Raw genomic sequence first — 12,857 nt, 5'->3', positions numbered from 1 at the left:
TTCACATACCTTAAAAATTTGAGTGTTAACAGATTTGAAAAAGTAAGTAAATATCTGTATAATATTATGTTTTACATTTTTTAAAACAAGCAAACGCAGAAAGCATAAAAAAGAAATACTGAGTATTTAGCTATTTAAAAAATTAAGCAAAATATATAAAGTTAAAAAATAAAATTTTTGTTTAAATATTTACAAAATAAAAAAAATAGAACATTAGTACCCCTTAGTAAAGAAAGAAACAAAAAAAAAAAAAAAAGAAAGAAAATGGGAAAAATTACAAGTAGAATTTATTTGAAAAAAGTCTAAATGAAGTGTATTTTACATGTATTATTCAGTGTTATTTTTCAAGTTGCTCATTCTCTCTTCAGTTGATCTTAGTATTGCTATGTATAGTGTTATTAATTCCTGGGCCTATGTTTTACATTGTCCCACAATTCTGTTATAGTCATTATCTATTTGCCCTAATTTCATTTCTGTCTATTGATTTACAGTTACTTGTTTTTTAAAATGAGTAATTTATAATTTTGAGCAATGTGTGATTATTTTTATTATATTTGGACAAATTTTAGTCTATCTATTCATGGAGTTCAAAGTGGGGATTGGGGAGATATAGTTAAAGAGTACAAAGCATCAGTTTGATAACAGTTATTTTAAATTAGTAAACATTATATTTTTTCTATATCCTTTTTATAAAATTAATTTTGAGTTAAGTCTTTACTGTTTATTTTGTGCTGTGCTTTCCATGGAATTAGATGTTATACTTTTATTTAAAATTTGGATTTAGAGGAGCTCTAGTGGCGCAACTGATTAGTGTGCAGTACTTATACAGAATTTGGATGTAGACACTACTTTTTTGTGTTTGTTTTTGTTTTTTTCCCCTTCATGGGCTTAGCTTTCTGTATCTGACAAGTTTTTGGATTGTTTTCACCCACCAAAGCCTAGAATATACTCTTCTAATAACAGTGAGGTTTCCCTAATTTGTGATTACATTGTGGATTTAATAAACCCTGCTACTAATACAATGTGATGATTGGTTCAGTTCCAGCTCAAAAAGCTGTGTCTTTGTAAGTTACCTCCTCAGCATATGTAATGCCTCAGGTAACTCTTGGCAACAGTTGTGTTTAAGCCTTCTTTCATGAGCGGTCTCTATATCTTATTATTGAGACTAGTTCTAAACTTTATTATAAGTCAAACATTTTAGTCTATGTTAGCCAATAATTGCTGCATTTCTGTCAACACCCATATGTACCCTCGCACACTATTTTGCATTTCTCTTCTGTTCCTGGTTCTCGGAAATATTTATCCTTATTTTGAAGGTCTGCCATGTATTTGTGGGTTTTTCTTCCTCTATTTTATTAAGTATTCCTATAAATTTAAGACATGGAGTGTATACTAAATAATATTGGTACACAAACCTCTCTAGACTTCTATTCAGAGAATCTAAAACATTCCAGGAAAAAAAAAATGAAGAAAAATATGGAGATCAATAAATAGCAATATTTTATTTAGAAAAAGATGAAAAGACAAGTTTATCCTATGGTAGGGTTGCTAGTTCAAGTAATACTCTGGTGATTTTTCCAACATAAATGTGATACTGTTGTGAGATCAACCACCAGAGCTAAAAATCCTTTTGTTTCAGTGTTTATAGCACAGGTGAACAGAGAAAGCATTGCAGTATGACTGGTTTGGTTGTCTGCTCTCTGCATGAAATGTTTTCATTAGGTGCTTTGATTTATTAAGTTGTGAAAATATGCTGGTGAGAATCTGATCCTGCTTTGATTGAGATGTTAGCAGCTCTGACCCCAGCATACTTGCTCCCAAATACAGATTATATTTTGTGAGTGTTTCCATTTGTATTAGGACATTGAAAGACAATTTTCTTAATCCTGACTGTCTTCACAGACACAAAAATGTAATTGTCATTGTCAAGGATATCAGATTCTGAAATACACACATTTTCTAATATTCTCACTCAATTCAACTCAAAACATAATATTAAAACTCTAACTTTTATTATAGCTTTATTGAGCTATAACTGATATGCAAAAAAACCTACTTAATGTATAGAATTTGATGAGTCTGTACATATTCATACACCTGTGATACCATTGCCACCATCAAGGAAATACACATAGTCATCACCTCTAAATGTTTTCTTGTGTCTCATTGCTTTTCTTTGGAATAAGAGCACTTAACATAAGATCTACCCTCTTAACAAATGTTAAATGCGTAACACTATATTGTTAACTGTATTATGCTGCACAGGAAATATCTAGAATTTATTCAACTTCTAGAGGTGTAATTTATATCCATTGAACAACTTCCCATTTACCCCTCACTCATATCCTGTCAATTACCATTCTATTTTCTTTTTCTATAAATTTAAATATTTTAGATACCTCATATAAGTGTAGTCATGTAGTATTTGTCCTTTGGTGACTGACATTTCACTTAACCTAATGTCTTTCAGATCCACCATGTTGTCTCAAGTGATAGAGTTTTCTTGTTTTCCATGTTGAATAAAATTATATTGTATGTGTGTGTCACATTTCTTGTACCCACTGATCTGTAAATGTGTGGGTTTATTTTTGATCCTCTATCCTTTTCCACAGGTCCCTATGTCTGTCTTTATGCTAGTAACATATTGCTTTAATTGCAGTAACTTTGTATTGTATTCTGAAATCAGGAAGTGTGATGCCTATAGCTTGTTTATTCTTTCTCAAGTTCACTTTAACTGGTCTAGGTCTTTCATTGTTCCATATGAATTTTAGGATTGAATTTTTTCTATTTCTGTAAGAAATGCCATTGGGATTTGATGGAAGTAGCATTGAATATGTAGATCACTTTTTTAGTAGTATAGCCATTTAAACAATATTAAGTCTTTCCATTTATAAACAATGAGTATCTTTCATTTATTTGTTTCTTTAATGTCTTTCATCAATGTTGGTAGCTTTCAGTGAATAAGTCTTTCATGGCTTTGGTTAAGTTATCCAGTAAAATTTCAGGAAATAAAATTAACATACAAAAAATAGTTGTGTTCTGTATACTAAAAATAAACTCTAACTTTTAAACTTTACTCTGTTAGCAATACAGTTTTTATCCATTCCACTTTATTTTTCACAATATGGATTTCAATTTAGGCAATGATTGTTTGTGTTTTAAAACCAATTTGTAACATATAAATTATTTTTCTGACACATACAGTTGAAAAACCATGGGTACCATTTTGCACATGAGATTAGTTTGGTACTATAGGAGACGGCACTAATTAGGAAAATATGATAAAACACAAGGTAATTAATTATGTGTCCTTGAGAAAATAGCGTCTTATTTGTAAATTTAGGGTGTTAGCCAAGAGTTGTATAGTGTTGGAGATTCACAGACCTTTTGGATAATCTGATGATAACTCACATATTTAAGAAAAGGCACACTTTTATCTCCCCAAGATGTAACATTTTACATTAAGTTTAAAGAGTTGAAGACTATCCATAGATCTTGTTTTAAATCCAGGAATCCTAGACCAACAAATTTGTTATGATTTTTTTCTCATGTTACTTTCTCCTCTAATATTTGTTTATTTTTAGTTATTGAGGTATAATTTACAAAGAATAAATTTTTGCAAAGTTTTTAAAAATATGGTTTGAGTCAGCAGTTATGATAAATGTATGAACTGGGATAGCCACCAGGACAAACAAGGTTGAAAACATTTCTCTCACTCCAAAAAGTTTCAGTGCGCCACTTTTCAGGGTACCTCGTCCTTCCCAAAGACAGTCACTTTTCTTATTTTGCCACCATAAACTACTTTTGAAATCCTGTAGTACGTACTATTCTGTGCTAGGCTTATTTCACTAAAATAATATGATTTAAATCCATCCTAGCTGCAGTCTCACTTGTTTTTCTCTTTTTTTATTTCTGAGATGTATTCAATGATATGTTTGGTAAGAAGCATCTGGGATAACAATCATAGGATTATGTGATAGAAGAGTGAGGACAGATGAGTAAGTGGCCAGTCCGAAGTTAATGTATCTTCTTAAAGCAAAAAATAGTTTTATCCCAACAATATGCAAAGTTATGCATTACCTAGCACATTAAAATTCTGTTATTATTTTAAAATTTTGAAAATGTTCATTTATCTTTTAGTCTTTCCTTAAGAGCCAAATAAACTGATAGTAAGCATGATTACCTATATATATAATAACATACAATCATTATATATAATAACATATAATCATTATATATACACATATATATGTATGTATGTGTGTGTGTGTGTGTGTGTGTGTGTGTATATGTTGTACCTCTGGTTTGGTATTTACTGTCATGACTTGAATCCATTATTAGCACACCAGATTACATGCATTTGTAATCTCATTAATTATTATATATTTCTAACAAATGTTTACCTCTGTAGTCTTTATTTAAATAACTAACTGTGTGTTCTGGACCACTGTTAACAGGCTCACATCTAGTTAACACTAGTTTGTATTGTTCCTCTTCCAACTGTTGGTATTTTGTTTGTTTGTTTGTTTCTATTTGTTTCTGTAGCTTTATTGAAATTTTATCCTTTGTTATGTAATTTTTAATTCTTATTTTCTTTTAAAAAATGACCTTGCTTTTGATTGAAAGGAGTTCCAACCGGTTTGACCATATTTAGCTTGCATTTATAATTTTAATATATTGAGAAATATTCAATCGTAGCAGCAAGAAACTTCAATGCTTTATCTTCCATGTGTGATCAGATGGCTTAACTTCATTTTCTTCAAGCGGTTCAATCACAAGTAATTCATAAAATAAATGTTATCTGGCCTTTAAGAGTTCTATTTTAGAACAATTGTGTTTCTAATCAAGATTGGCACACTAATTAAATTGCGGCTCAGTCTTTATTCTTCAACATAAAACATATTAAATGTGTTTGAAGGGCTTAACTGTACTTATTTACAGTCTCACTTTGAAACAAATTTCATGTTTCACAGAAAGAACTTAGGGAGAGAGAAAGGAGACAAATAGATCTTATATCAGTGTAAAGTTGGACAAATAAAACAGCATAAAGCTTTTCCTTCAGCCCAACAAACTTTTAAGTAGAATTCCTACTGCATTCTAATAGCAAAATTGACTCAGTGTTACAGATTATCTATTGAAGAATGGATATGAAAAGTGGATGCAATTTTTGATAAGGTTTGCAAGGAACATACATTAGGGAAATGATAGTCTCTTCAATAAATAGTTTTGGGAAATTTGGATATTGACAAATAAAAGAATGAAACTGTGCTCCTACTTTTCTTCATAAAGAAGTCAACTCACAATGGGTGAAAGACTTAAATGTAAGATCCAAACCTATGAAACTACTGGAAGAAAGCATAGGAGAAATGCTTCATGACGTTGAACTGGACAATGATTTTTCTTTTGATAAGACCTTAAACACATAGACACAAAAAGCAAAAATAGACAAATGGGTTTAGGTGAAACTAAAAATCTACTCCATAGCAAAGAAAATAATTAACAAAGGTAAGAGACAACCCACAGAATGGAATAAAATATTTGCAAACATATATTCTGGATATTAACATCTTGTCAATTTGCACATATCTGACAAAGGGTTAATATCCAGAATATATATATACAAAAACTCTATTCGATAACAGAAAACAAATTATCCAATTAAAAACATAGGCAAGGGCTGGGCGCAGTGGCTCACGCCTGTTATCCCAGCACTTTGGGAGGCTGAGGTGGGCAGATAACAGGGTCAGGGCATCTAGACCATCCTGGCTAACACGGTGAAACCCCATCTCTTCTAAAAATATAAAACATTAGCAGGGTGTGGTGGTGAGCACCTGTAGTCCCAGCTACTCGGGAGTCTGAGGCAAGAGAATGGCTGGAACCCAGGAGGCGGAGCTTGCAGTGAGCTGAGATTGAGCCACTGCACTCCAGCCTGGGCAACAGAGCAAGACTCTGTCTCAAAAAAAATAAAAACAAAAATAAATAAATAAATAAATAAATAAAGGACAGAAGACCTTAATAGACATTTCTCAAAAGAAGATATATGAATGGCCAAAAAGTATATGAAAAATTCTCCACATCACTAATCATCAGAGAAATGCAAATCAATATCATAATATCTCCTCAACCCAGTTAGAATGGCTATTATCAAAAAGACAAAATATAACACTTGCTGATGAGAATGTAGAGAAAAGCATACCCTTACACACTGTTGCTGGGAATTTAAATTAGTAAAGCCATTATAGAAAATACTATGGATGTTACCAAAACAATTAAAAATAGAACTTCCATATGATCAAGCAATCTCACCACTAGTTATATATTCAAAGGAAAGAAGATCAGTATGTGAATAGATATCTGCACTTCCATCTTTATTGCAATGCTATTCACAAGAGCCAAAATAGGGAATCCACTTAAGTGTCCAACACTGGATGAATAGAAAAAAGAATGAAATATTGTCATTTGTGACAACGTAGATGAAACTGGAGGACATTATGTTAAGTGAAACAAGCCAGAAACAGAAAGACAAACACCACATGATCTCACTTATGTGTGGAATCCAAAAATATTGGTCTCTTAGATGCAGTGGATAGAATAGTGATCACTAGAGACTGGGAAAGGGAGAGAGGGTATGGGGATAGGTTGGACAACAGGTACCAAATCACAGTTAGAAAGGAAGAATAAGTTCTGGTACTTTATTGCACAGTAGGGTGACTATAATTCACAAGATACAGCTATGAGCCTCATAACAATGGTTTGATCAATGTCAGACTGTATATATAACTGTGATCCCATAGATTATAATGGATCTAAAAATTCCCATTGCCTGGTGACATCATAGCTGTCATAGCTTCATAGCGCAACACATTATTCATGTGTTTATGTTATGCTGGTGTAAATAAATCTGCTACGCTGCCAATCATGTAAAAGCATAGAATGTACAATCATGTACAGTACATAAAACTTGATCATTGTAATAAACAACTATGTTTCTGGCTTTTGTAGTTACCACACTATACTTTTAATTGTTATTTTAGTGTATATGCCTTCTATTTATTAAATAAAAAAGGATAACTGTATAGTAGCCTCAGGCATGTCCTTCAGAAGGTATTGGAGGAGAAGACATTGTTATCATAAGAGAAGAGAGCTCCTTGCATGTTATTGTCCCTAAAAACCTTCCAGTCATATAAGATGTGGAGGTAGAAGACAGTGACATTGACGATCCTGACTCTTTGGAGGCCTAGACTGAAATGTGCATTTAACAAAAAAATATAAAAAGTAAAAAAAAAAAAAAAAAACCTAAACATGTTAAAAATAAGAAGCTTATAAAATAAGAACATACAGAAATAAAATATCCTTATATAACTGTACAATGTGTTTGTATTTTAAGTTAAGTGTTATGACAACAGTCAAGAAGTTAAAAAAGTTTATAAATTATTTTTAAAATAATTTATAAAATTTATGAACTAAAAAAGTTAGTTACAGTATGCTGCAGTTAATTTTTATGGAAGATACAATGTAAATTTAGTGTAGACTAAGTGTACAGTGCTTATAATGTCTACAGTGGTGTACAATAATATTTCATGCCTTCACATTCACAGTGCTCACTCACCGACTCACCCAGAGCAACTTCCTGTCATACAAGATTTATTCATAGTAAGTGCCCTATAAAGTTGTACCATCTTTCATCTTTTATACCATATTTTTACTGTAGCTTTTCTACGTTTAGATATGCTTTTGATATATAAACATTATTGTGTTACAATTGCCTATAGTATTCAGTATAGTAACTTGCTGTACAGGTTTCTAGGCTAGGAGCAATAGGCCATTTCCCATAGCCTAGGTGTGTAGTGGGCTATAACATCTAGGTTTGTAAAAGTACATGCAATGCATTTTTCAGAGCTATCTCCCTAGTTAACTGATGCATGTCTATATTGTATATCTTAAAATAGCTAGATGGGAGTAATTTTTATGTTCTTACCACTAAAAAATGATAACTGCTTGAGATGATGAATATGCCAATTACCCTGATGTGATCATTACACAATGTATATATATATATCAAAACATTACATTATACCCCCACAAGTATGCACGTAAATGTGCAAATTAAAAATAAAAAATAATTTAAAAAGTAGACACACAATTTCAACCACTGGGTTTTGTTTAGCTGACTATCAACTCAGATAATTATGTATTTTAGGGAGAGTCTATTGGTGTTCAACAGAAAGTACTGAATATTACATGGTTTATGTATTACTAATTGGATAAATAGGGAAGTTGTTTTGAGAGAAATTGGTGGCCAGTTGTAGAGTAGTGTTGGGTGCATTTATCTGTGATCTCTAAGTATATACATGCATAAGGCCAACTGTGAACCCAAATATTTTATTTATATTAATATATTTTAGCATTTTCTCTTCTACAGATTTTTCAAAATCAGTTTATGTGTTTTAAGTGAAAACAAACATGACTTTGTACCCTTTTCTATCTTTTCAGTGACTGCAAGCCTTTCTTCTACCTCTAGATATATTTTTATCTATTAGTATCATTCATCTATTTGAACAGGTTTTATTGTACCTGGTGTTCATTTTGAAAAATACTTTGAAACAATTTTTTTCACCAGGATGAATACCAATAAATACGTGCTGACCAAAGCTTGCTTTTTCACTATAACTAACACATAATTTACAGTTTCAGGATATTATTGCATATCAGCCTTTCAAAATGTTCTAGAAAGTCTCTTATGTTATAAAAATTATTATCCAGTAATTGTACCTTCAAGTGGCTGGAGTAGCAAAATACATTCCCTAAGATATTAGGTATAGGATTTGAAACAGATAACTGTGATTTTTCTGACATGTGCTTAAAATACAGAAGGTTTATTTTGATCATAAAAATGTTAAGCTATGTAAGCATATTTCATCCTATTGCTTTCCTATTTTACTTGTCAGCTTCAGAAATGTTCCCTTAAAAAGTCAGCTTAATAGTGTTATCTTTATCAATAAAATTCTTTGTACTTTCATATTGTTTATAATTTAAACTGTTCTATTTTATTCTCAATGACAAAGTTACTATAAATGCCATTAATAAGTATGCTATTTCATTATAATTTCATCAATAATTACTATTTTTAACATTTTCCAGGCCTGTCTTCAAGTTGTCTTCAATATGAATAAATTTATTAAAATTTGTATTCTAAAAAAGTAAATATTTATACTTATTTAAAGATAAAAGTAGTAAAAATTACCAGGAATGTAATTATTTTTTAATCTTTTTTATATTTCCTTAATCCATATTTCATACTCCTTTGGTATGCTGTGTTGAAAGAAGATACTTTCTTTTCAGAAAAGTATATATTTTAAGTACCCCTCAGTCCATTTTAATTCTTGAAGGAACTAGATAACTTGAAAAAATAGGTAAGCCCTTCTTATTCAGATCGCCAGTCTATTCTACAATTCTTTCCATTCTTTGGTCTTTAGAGTTGTCACTTTAAAATACAGGCTTAAGGAAGTGAATAACTGTATTTTTCAATTCTGTTTTTACTCATCAATATTATTCAGTTATATAGTATGTATGCTTAAACTTATTTTATTATGATTATTAGTTCTAACTAAAATATGGAAAATATATTTTTGTCTTAATAATTGCTTTGGAGAAGCAATAGTTCACCCTTATCCACATGCTCTTCTTATTTTCCTTTTAATTACCTAAAATGTGACTGTATTCATCCATTTTCATGTTGCTGATAAAGATATACCTGAGACTGAGAAGAGAAAAAGGTTTAATTGGACTTAAACTTCCACATGGCTTGGTAAACCTCAGAATCAGGGCAGGAGGCAAAAGGCACTTCTTACATGATGGTGGTAAGAGAAAATGAAAAAGAAGCAAAAGCAGAAACCTCTGATAAATTCATCATATCTCGTGAGACTTATTCACTGTCACAAGAATAGCATGGGAAAGACAGGTCCCTGTGATTCAATTACTTCCCACTGAGTCTCCCCCACAACATGTGGGAATTCTAAGAGATACATTTCAAGTTGAGATTTGGCTGGGGACGCAGCCAAACCATATCGTTCCACCCCTGGCCCCTCTCAAATCTCATGTCTTCACATTTCAAAACCAATCATGCCTTCCCAACAGTCCCCCAGAGTCTTAAATAATGTCAGCATCAACTCAAAGTCTATGGTCTAGAGTCTCATCTGAGACAAGGCAAGTCCCTTCTGCCTATGCCTTGATTTTGTCTTAACCTAGTTTCACATACCTATGGGACTAGGTAAACTCCCACATTTTAAGTCTAATTTCTCCATGCAGGATATTGAGAATGGTTACTTAGGTATGTTTTGAAATATAGAGACTCATCTTGAATTATTCACCTTTATAAATACCATATCTGTGCTGACCTGGACCTTTGAGAGCCAGTTATTTCTTCCTAATTGTTGAACTATTTCTTTCCTTATACAAAATTGACCAAGGTGTCCTTATTTGAAGTATTTGGCAAGAGCAATAATTTGTTTGGCCCAGTCTTTATGCCTCAACCTCCTGTGCCCTTTAAATAATTTGTGATCTATCTTTGCCTGCTTATATCAGCAGGTATAGGATTGAGCATCTGTGCTATTTAGACGGCTGAGTTCTCTGTAGTAATAGAGGACAGACAAGCGATGAAAATACTGTAGTGAACTAGCAATGACTGAAATAGCATGCTGGAGATTTTCCTTTTGATGAAGGAAACTTCTAATTTATCAAGTACAGATGATTTGACAACCTCAGATCGACACTCAACCCCTTCCCTGGGTTATTCCTGGGCACAACAATCTGACCAGGGCACTATACATTTCTGCTCTGAAGGGGATTCTATGGGAAAAAGGCTTGCCATCAAACCTCTCCTATCCTGGGTCTCTCCCAGGCAACAGCAGAGCTCCATGGAAAGGCAAACTCCTACCCAATGTCTGGAATCTTAAGCTTTCCCTAAGTAAAAATGCTCTCAACCTACCCCTCCCACACTAACTCCTCAAGGTCCCAGAGACATACCTATTCTCTACTAATTGTGAAAATCAATTGAGTGGCTGGGTTGTGGCAGGAATCTGAGAGAAAAGAGAATCATTCAGGCTATTATTTTCTTAGAATATGTATTATTTCAGATTAGAAGTAAAATGTACAAATAATCATTGTTCATGTGCCATGAAGTTCAACATCTTATACAGATTAGGGAACTGCATTGAATCTCTTTTTATCCCATAAATGTGAAGCAAGTTTATTGCACTCATTGTCATCATGTTTCAGACCAGTGAGGCAGAATACCAGTCATATACACAACTTATTTGAAGCAGATGTCTTCCTCACAGATAGGCAGCCAAGGACAACATAAACCTAGAAATCATTGAGAGCTACTCCCCCAAAGCTCAGTAAAGTGGCCTGGAATTGATGGAGTCTTGTCTGTAAATTTCCTACTTGCACAACAGCTAAGGGACCCCCAAAAGCAGCGCAACCCAGCTTATATACCTCAGGGGCAACATGACACATTGGTTTAAACACTGAAGGATATTTTGTTCTATGGAGAGGATTGGAACAGACCCAGAGGATCTTCTGATTAGTTCTTCTTTTATCTCAGGATGTTGCATTACCAGCACATTCTACAGGTATTTCTGTAAATCAGAAAGGGGGGAAACTTTTGATGTAAGGTCACCGTGAGAATGTTCTTGTGTAACAGTCTCCCTTTCTTTTGCTATCATAACAATGATTTGAGAAACCCAGTCATTTAGAAAATCTCACATTCTGTATTATTTCCAGGCAGTCCTGGAACCAATCCCTCATGAATACCTAGGGATAACTGTGTTTTCCTAATTTTCATCTTTATAGAAATATCCACAAGCCCCATATTAAATCAATCAATGAATAATCAATTTCAAAAACTCCCTAGTGGGGTGTATGTCTGTGTGTGTGTGTGTGTGTGTGTGTGTGTGTGTGTGTGTGTGTGTGTGAGAGAGGGAGAGAGAGAGAGAGAGAGAGAGAGAGAGAGAGAGAGAGAGAGAGAAAGCAATTATACATGTCTATCAAAAGGGATAATAAAGTATTGTTTACCTAACTATATTTAATATTATGTATCTGCGAAAACTATTACTAATTTTGTTTCTTCTATTTCAATCAGGAACCAAACCAAAATTGAAAAGCCGCTAGAATCATGGATTTCAGGGGGAAAAACATCCTTTTGTATTGACTGGCAGGCATTTTTGAAAGACCTTTGGAAACTCATAGTGCCACTTAATGATCTTTATATATTTTATCTAAAGTGTCTATCCTCATTTTTTTTCACTACACATTTCACAGAAATTAAATCAATATTAAGGATCAAATTTCTGGTCTTTCTGGGTTTCAAAGTACAAAGGCTTTCCCTGAGTTCACATTTTATCAGGACTAGCAATCTAATCTTGAAAGACTCACCTGACCTTTAAAATACATGAACCAACTCTTCTACTGAGTTTTTATTCTGTGATCTCTTGCCATACTGATGTTTCACAGAGGATTAGTAAAAAAAAACTAACTTTTGGCTCGAACTCTGGCAAAAACATACTTTAAGATCCTAAAATTACTCCTTGTATTATTTTTTGTTATTTCATGTATTTTAATTTTCTACATACCAAGAGCACTAGAATATTCCCAAATAGACTATTTTTCACCATTCATATTAAGTACAGTGTCAGGTAACTAGTAGATATTGATAAATTGGTATTTGACTTTTGTCTTATTCTGTATTATGAGGTTATAACAAAATATCTGTGACTGGGTGATTTATAACAAACACATTTATTGGCTTGTAGTTCTAGAGGCTGGGAAGTTTCAGATCTCGGTACCAGCATCTGGTG

This window comes from Rhinopithecus roxellana, chromosome 11 (assembly GCF_007565055.1).
Source record: "Rhinopithecus roxellana isolate Shanxi Qingling chromosome 11, ASM756505v1, whole genome shotgun sequence".
NCBI lineage: Eukaryota > Metazoa > Chordata > Mammalia > Primates > Cercopithecidae > Rhinopithecus > Rhinopithecus roxellana.
This window is presented reverse-complemented; position numbering follows the sequence as displayed.